The sequence below is a fragment of the Euphorbia lathyris genome, chromosome 1 (genome assembly GCF_963576675.1).
Source record: "Euphorbia lathyris chromosome 1, ddEupLath1.1, whole genome shotgun sequence".
NCBI classification, from domain to species: domain Eukaryota; kingdom Viridiplantae; phylum Streptophyta; class Magnoliopsida; order Malpighiales; family Euphorbiaceae; genus Euphorbia; species Euphorbia lathyris.
Genome location: NC_088910.1, coordinates 74007436 through 74016462, shown reverse-complemented (window position 1 = coordinate 74016462; position 9027 = coordinate 74007436). Strand labels below are relative to the sequence as shown.

The 9027-nt window shown below is 39.4% G+C and overlaps 1 non-coding gene across 1 annotated transcript; it reads right to left on the bottom strand.

Annotated features, from left to right (window-relative positions):
• Window positions 1-8705: 8705 nt before the first annotated feature.
• Window positions 8706-8812, bottom strand: LOC136216231 (small nucleolar RNA R71). Its single transcript, XR_010683224.1, has one exon. It is a non-coding gene; the product is annotated as a small nucleolar RNA R71 (small nucleolar RNA).
• Between the last annotated feature and the right edge of the window lie 215 nt (window positions 8813-9027).

The window sequence follows — 9027 nt, the reverse complement described above, 5'->3', positions numbered from 1 at the left end:
TGCCCAACATCTTGTCTCGCCGAGACACAAGGTGTCTCGGCAAGATGTGAGGCTTCTCGGCGAGACAATGGACATCTCGCTGAGACGCTGCGTTGTTTTTTGTCTAAATGTCCTCCTCGTCTCATCGAGTTCTTGTCTGTCTCGATGAGACGGGCCCTTCTCTCGGCGAGACAAGCTGCTGTGACACCTCAGGAATTCCGAGTTGCGCTCCTATGGTCCCTGGAAGTTTTGAAATTATCCTTTTTGGCCCCTAGATGGTCAGAAAATGCTCCATTAGCCCCTGAAAACATGCATTATGTTAGAAAGAGGGAGAAATGCTAATATCACTTTAAACTGTCCAAACAGTGCAGAAATTTACTACAAATTAAGCTAAATTGGCCAAAAATCATCGCTAAAGTACTATAAAATAGGGAGCTATCATGGGCACCTCCAAGCACACACCACAAATCATGCATAAATCATACATCTACATGTAGAACGCATAAATAGGTAGTTCCAACATTTGTTTTGTACATGCATTTCATGATGTCTAGAAGGTTTCACTCATGCATCTTTACCTTTTTCTTACCTAGATCACAGTCATGGCCCAATCTAGTGGTTTAGACTATAATTTTGAGAGCGAAGTGCAAGATATCTTAGTGAAGTGCCTCATTTCTTATGAGTTCAAGAATGCTCTTAACATCCAAAAGGCTTCTGAGAATGATATGACTAATGAATCAGCTAGTCGAGTTAGGGAATTAAGGAAGGAAGCTCAGATCTCCAAAGCGACAATAAGAGATCTTGACCTCTGAGAAGCAATTAAGCAAGTCCTCCCTGATATTCTTGCTTCCATTGAATTCAAGACTGAGCTAAAAAAGTTGATCCGAGAGACCCTGAATGAGTCATTGATTGTTGAGACCCCCAAAGCTGATAGTGTGGAGCCTATTTTCCAGTTCATACTGCAGTCTGCCCCATCAACATTCGCTCCACAAAGACCTGCCTCACATGTACCTACTCCTCAACAACGACAAGTTCCACCCAATTGGAGCAGTAGGTTTAATAGAGTTGTTCACCCTTCATCACACCCTCAGTCTGTTAAAGTGAAAAAAAATTCTCCACTTTTACTCAACCTTTGTCTGAAGTGTTGGAGAGGCTACAAAGGCTTAATTTGCTCTATCCCTTGCTGGCTAGTGATGCCTTAGCCTCTGTTCGAGCTAAATGTATAGGAGACTGCCATTTCCACCAACAATATGGTCATGAGACAGATGATTGTACTAGGTTGAAGAATGAGATTCAAGATCTTATTGATGCGAGGAAAATAAGTGACCCAGATTCTTTTCGCATGTGAATCCTTCAAATTCCTTCAACAATTGAAATCCATAATGGATCAGAAGGAGCTGAAGAAGAAGTTCTCAAAATTGAGGATGATAATGAAGCAAAGGCACCTAAAGCTCCTTGAAGCAACATGAGAATGGAGGATTGCATTTTTTTAGTCTTTATCTTTTATCTTTGTTTTTGTCCAATAAGATATCATGAATTACTCTCAATAAAATTATGTTTTTGTGCAATATTGATAATTTTGTACATTCTCATCCGCACCATATATCAACATTTGACATTCACTCAATTGAAACACTTCCATTGTTATCATGGCACATGCGAAAGTCCTAAAAATATACTTATTGCTCAGAATTTAACCATTGAATGGAGAAAATTAATGGAGTGAATAAACAAAATAAATCATGAGAAGGTTTTCCATGGCCTTGGAGTGATAAGCTAGACCTAAATTCATCAAGCGAAGAGTTCTAACCTACTTGCACACAAAGAAGGTCGAGCAACAATTGACAGAGCTGAATAAAGAAGCGGAGAAGAAGAGGATAACAAGCCGAAATCATACCATTCTCAAGCACCAAGATTTCAGTGAGAAGGTCACCTCTAATTCCAAAAAGGACATAGTTACCTGGATACACCATTCAGATTGAAGCATGAAGAGGCAACCGATCCATAAATGACAAATGACCTTATTCCACGAGGAACGACAAGATCCAAATCCATGATGTGATAATCCAAAAATATAAAGAAATAAAGATGAAGTCATCCAAAGCCATCTTGGAAGAAGATCCTTCAGAATTCGAATGAGATTAAAAGCCAACACAGTCAACTAAGTGGCTTCAAGGAAAATAAAAGATCAATATTGCTTCACATGTGGCTAATCAAACCTTCAAGAAAAAGCTCACTTTAGTCAAGGAAGAAAATATAGAGTCTATCAATCATGTTCTCAGAAGTTCATATCCAACATGGAAGTTCTGATGGCGTGTCACCAAGTAGTGTTCTTTTTAGCGACGAAATGTATATTACGATGATTGCGCTATGACTATAGATGTGGTCTTTCTATGTGCTTTGTATCTACTAGATGTCACTACTTAGGGGCAAGTGTACCCCGTCGTATCAAGTAATAATCCGGTTAAGACCGGGTATCGAATCCACGGGATTTATAACTGCAAGTATTAAACGACTCGGTTTTATACGTTATTTAAGCGGTGAATACTTTGGGGTTGATGTGGTAACCAACTACAAACTATTCCTAACTACGTGTGAGGCGAATTTATGTAACGAAACTCTATGAAGCGAGATGGATGCGATAAGTTATAATTATGATAAATAATGACTTCTAATGTTTATACGGTTAATGGTTTGCTCTTGCAAAGACGACTACGTGTAGAGTAACCGACCCATGAAGTACTTAGACTACGTGGTTCCTAGTCAAGGCGTGTCTAATGCTTGGGACCAGAAATTAGGGCCCGTAAGTTCCGTGGCCTGTCAATTCCTACGGTTTCCGGTTTGTCACTTCCGGTAAGGCAACACCTATATGAATCCCTAAAAATAGCCCAAATGGCGTCGGTAGTCGCGTTCTCCTACACAACAATCAATTATAAATATCAAACATCAACACATATATAGAAAAGAAGATTATGAATCATAAATTATAAATATGGAAAGTGTAAATATGGATTACAAACAAGCCTAGTACATAGGATGAGATCAAGCTAATTAGCAAGTGTAAAGGGAAGAATCCACCCTCGGAACTAGCTAACCGGACTCAAAAGCCGTCTCTAAGGACTTGAATGGTGGAGCTCTCGAGCTTGGTGTGCGGAGATGGAGCGGGACTTTGATGAAATGTCGGGAGCAACGGACAAGCTCTCGAGATGGAAGAGTTTAGTTACACAAAGCCTAAACACAAATCTAAACTACAACACTCAAAACAAGTATAGTTTTTGCTCTCTCTACAATATGGTATATCAAATGAGTGCTTAGACACTCTTATTTATAGATTAAGCTAGGGGCAAGATTGTAATTCCACAAGGTGCAAGCATGGAGGAACATTATTTTGTGCAGAAATCCCATGATACGCCCCGCGTATGGTGGTGTACGCCCTGCGTGTATGCCCATTCCGTCAAAAATCTCCTGCATGTGGACCAATTCGGATCTTGTTGTCTCAAACACGCCCCGCATTGATTGGGATACGCCTCACATGTTTGAGTCTCTGAGATTTTATTGCTTGAATTGAGCCTTTTACGCCGCGTGTAGCTTGAGGCACGCCCTGCGTAAATAAGTCTCTGAACTTTTTGTATTGACGAACTCCCTTACACGCCCCGCGTGTAAGGTGGTACGCCTCGCGTATGGATCGTTGACTCAGGAGACAATGCAGTCTGACTTTCAGGATTAGGCAATCATTTCTGACATATGTTTATACGCCTCGCGTAAGTTGGCGTACGCCTCGCGTATGCTGACTCGATACCACGCGGCGTCTGTGGATAGGGCAATCATTTCTGACTTTATGTTTCATGCCCCACGTATGGGATGATGCGCCTCGCGTATTTGAGTGGATTTTCACTCCTTGCTCGTACCTGAAATACAAATCTCGTGGCCGAGTTAGCTTGATGTTTTTATTTCCTAAATATATCAAAAACAAGGGAATTTATCCGCAAATACGGAATTTATTATTATTTCGTTATTTTATTCAAAATACTCTATTTTTGTAATTAAACTTATTTATTTCTTCTAAAATTAATCTGTAAATCACGCTAAAAGATAGGGGTAAAATACCCCTATCAAGTTCATAGCCAAGATTAATAGTTCAGTTGAATGAAGAAAAGAATGACCACAAGTTCAGAAAGACTATCACCCTCAGTGAAGCCAAGAAATCCTTCTCATAAAAAAATAATACAAAAGAATGAAAAATGAAAAAAATATTGATAGGTTGAAATTCCGCAAAGGACGGCTTATGCAACAATACAAGACTTCCTAATGAGTGAAAACCTGTAAAAGGCATTCATTTGAAAATTCTGGGAACAAAAGTGAGGAAATAAAATAGCTAAAACGTGAAAACTTGAAAAAGGCGCACTTCAGTAACAGTGGTTAGGAATCTGAGCAATAAACAATTCAATGTATATTTGACAAGTGTTTTGTTTGAGTTGAACAGTTAGAAGCTGTATATACGATGAAATGTTTAAATCAATAGATATCTCACCACAAGTGAAATTTTAAAAAAAACAAATAAATATGATTTGGATAGAAGAGACTACTCCTCCATCTCTTTGCTCCCTGAAGCTTGGTCTCTCAATAGCCGACTTTGACAGAAGCATCTTGCATTTATAATCATCCAGAGTAGTGAACTCCGGTCCAAACTGAGGAATATATTGAGTTCTTCACTCCTCATCTGTATACACAGACCAATCAACATAGTGAGTGATAATGGTTCACTCCCAACGGTGGTGTTCCATAATATAAACGCAAATGAGGCCTCACCTCAAGTTTTTCACGGGCATCCACCCACTTGAAACTCTGCTTAGCACCGAAGCTGTAATCTTCATCAAGGGTACATCTGCATGACCTGATCACCCGTCAGCCCATTCAGAAGGCATCTCCATTGATCAAAAGACTGATCCCCAACTCATCTTCGATGCTAAGTATGGGAATCAACAAAGAAATGACTCTTGGGTCCATGCACTTCAAATTATCCAAATTCTCTTGCATCGGTGAAAACAAAGAAAAATGATGTTGGATTGAAAACCTCAAAAGAGGCATCCATGCAAAAGGAGAGACATAGAAAAAACTGTGAGATGTTAAAAAGCTTAATTGAAAACCCATATAGGCAGTTCAGTCAAAAGGAGAGATAGAGAACAATAGAGAGATCCCGCTGAGTTGAAAACCTGAAAAGGGCGCTCAGGCAAAAATTAGGGAAAAAATGAACATATCAACACTTCCTGAAAAAAAATATGAGCCTCATCAAGCTGAAACCTCACCCCCAGAGCTTCTCATGTCAGACCTATCTATCCTCATCAAGCTGAAACCTCACCCCTAGAGCTTCTCATGTCAGACCTATCTATCCTCATCAAGCTGAAACCTTGCCCCCATAGCTTCTCATGTCAGACTTATCTATCCTCATCATTTGTAGATAGTATAACCTCTCACAAACTGGGGCATATTGTCAAAACATCTTTCATTGATCCTAAAGACGCCCCATCTCTCAAGTCTGGAAAAGAGAATCTATGGAATCATTTCATCCATTGATGTGTCCATATTTATGTACATGTTTATATCTTAATTCTCTTTAGTTTAATGTTAGTTTTACTTTATTAGTGCTTATTTATCTTGTTTTGTGTTTTATAGGTGTTTTTAGAGATTCAATTCAAATTGGAGATTAAAATGCTAATCTTATGGAGCTTAAAGTGAAATTGGAGAAATCTATCAGGTCCTAACTCATGCCCATGGCTTAGGCCATGCTGAAGAAGGAAATTATGCACTAAAAAGCTGATTTGTCCTAACCCATGCCCATGGGTAAAGACCAGTATGAATTTGGGAGCTGAGTTATGATTAGAAGACTTCTATTTTAAGATTTTCACTGTTTGTAATTTTCATTATTAATTTTAAATAAGTTAAGACATTATTATAGGATTTAATTCTATTAGGATTTCAAAATACAGAATCCTAATGGGAGTTTAATTCTATATAGGATTTTTATTATTAGATTTTTAGAGGAGTTATTTAGTTTTCTCTCCTAAGAGAAAAACGTGGAAAGTGGAAAGGTGGGAAGAGTGGGAAGAGTGGATTTTATGTTTTAAAAGACAAACAGAGAATCAAGGATCATCATCTTTCATCATCGACATCTTTTCTTCTAGCAATATCGGTTCTTCTTCAAGCTTCTTCATCTTTTGGTGTTTTATTCTTCTTCCATGGTGAACTAAATCCCAGCTTCTAGCTAAAGGATTTAGGTCTTGAACAATGGAATTGTGAGATCATCCTGTACTTCATCTTTTTCATCCATTTCAAGTAATTGATTTCCATTATGTTCTTATTCGTATTGCATGATTTAATTGAATCCTTGATTTAATTATTTACTTGCAATCGTTTTGCTAATTAGATGTTTAAATACGTAATCGTTTAAATCATCTGATACAAGTAGCAAATAACATAGTTGATTGTGGACAAACTTTTAACCTATATTGTGAATTGAGATTGATATGCTTTAAATAATCCCGCTGATAGCTCCCATTTGTATAGGGTTTTTAGACCCCTTTTTGTTCATTCTCGCTTTATTTCCCTTCAGTTTTGTTATCATTTTATTAGCTTTTGGTTAAAATCAGCAATTTCCATTATTTATGGCATTTTCTCTATTTTCAGGTGTTTTTAGGACTATTCGAGCATTTCCGAACCATCCTCGTGCCATTTGGAGCATGTCCGGACAATTCGGGGGTCGATAGAGCAAACTCTGGAAGCCCAAGGACCAGAACAGACAACTTCTGGAGGGAAGTGCCACCTCTCAGCGCCTGTCTCGCCGAGACAGGGCTTGTCTCGTTGAGACAGGCCCTCGTCTCATCGAGACACCGCCTGTCTCGAAGAGACGAGGCGGACCGATGGTTACCAAAGGGAACCATCGCGCGGTGTCTCGATGAGACGCCCAGTGTCTTGTCGATACACCCTCCCGTCTCGCCGAGACACCTATTGTCTTGACGAGATGAGACGCTGTGAAGTAATTTCCCAGCGTCTTCTTACCTCCAAAGCACGAATCTTGGCCTGAAAAATGCCAAAACTACCCCTAACAAAGCCTAGACTATTAATAGAACATTACATCTTCTTTGTTAGGGTTCCAAGTTCTCTTTTCACCTTTCCTTGCTCCTTTCTTTCTTTGTATCAGTTTTTCACCATTAGATTAGCGGAGATTATAACTGTTTTGATTTTCTTGGAGACTGGAAGAGGAGATTCTCTCCAATTTCTAATCAGAATCAGACAATATCGGGTTTTATATTTCTAACTCCTTGGATTGTCTCTTACTATTCATTTATTCAAATTAATGGAGATTTTAGTTGATGAATTGTGTTTAAATTGTTTGGTGAGCTCGATTATGAACTAATCCCCATCCAGCCTGGGATGGGGATGAGATTGATTGGTTGATAATGTATGATTAGTGATTTAGTGTATGGATTACTCCCAATTGATTAGATTGTGCATGCTTAATGTCCTATATTTATCAGGAATAGGATCGTGGCTAGAGTGAGAATCGATGATGATCAACTAGCCTAAAAGATTTGAACCTAATGCCTAGAATCTGACAATTATAGGATCACAGATGGGTAGTAACCTGACCAAGGACCTACCTAATCCGAATTAGCATGATTTGACCTCGCTAGAGACCACTAGGAGCGCGGTTCAGTGGCCGGGCTACGGCTTAGGCCTCGATCACATAGAACCTAATATTTTCATGCCCTAGGTTGTATGCCTAATCAAGCCATCAACCGACTGCATGTGAATAGGCTGCATGTGATTGACCATGTCTATGCAGTTAACTAGGTGATCACCGTCAATCGTCCTTCGGATATACATCTAAATCCCAGCACATCATACATTGTTTCCAATAAAGAGCATCCCCATCCTAGGTTGTTCAATCAATAGAATCAAATCCTACTTCTTCAATTGCTTTCATCTTTTGTTTTGGGAATTTATCTCTTTTAAAAACTACACTCAATATCCAACTTTCTGAATAATTGCATTCTTTTCCTTAGACCAATTGGTTGTGGCAAATAGTCTTTGAGGTTCGATCTTGTGCTTAAGCACTATACTACTTGTTGCGATAGGATACACTTGTCCTATTTACTACTATATACTTTACGAGCATCAAGTTTTTGGCGCCGTTGCCAGGGACTATTTTTGTTTATAACTAGTTAACTCTTAGAGAGAAGTTTGTATAATTGTTTGGAATTTCACTAACCGAGGTTCTGAGGATCACTCATAGTTGAATCTTGATTCTTAAGCTGAAATTGTTCTTGTAGGACGTTAGAAGAGGACACATGGCCGAGGATATGATGGTCATGGAGTTGTTGAAAGCAAGTCGGCCTATAAGCACTTCTGGCATCCTCGATCCGGTAATAACAGTGGAGTCATTCGAAATCAGACCAGCGATGATCCAGATGATTCAGAACTTGGGATAGTTCAAGGGGGATTACTACGAAGATCCTAACTCACACCTTGACAAATTCGTGGAATATTGCAGCACCTTCAAGTGCGAAGACGTCACATCTAAACAAGTCTACCAGAAGTTGTTCAGATTTTCTTTGAAAGAAGAAGCTGCAGAATGGCTACAATCTGTCGAGCCAGGCTCTCTCACTGACTGGGACACTACAGTATCAGCTTTGCTGGCAAAGTACTTCCCTCCATCAAAGACTGTACAATTCATAAGCGAAATCACATCGTTTAGGCAGTCCGACAGTGAGAACCTGCATCTAGCCTGGGAGAGGTTCCAGAGGTTGTTAAGAAGGTGCCCCCATCATGGTTACCAGCGGTACCAGCTTGTTGATATGTTCTATTCAGGGATATCTCCTGTTAGCCGCGCCTTTCTAGATACAGCAGCGGAAGGAAATTTATTCAACAAGACCGCAGTACAGGCTTACAATCTGGTGAAAGAATTAGCTGAACGGAGTGCATGTTGGCAAGTTGAAAAACCAGCTCCGAGGAGAATTACAACAGCAGAGGAGTTCAATGAAACATCTT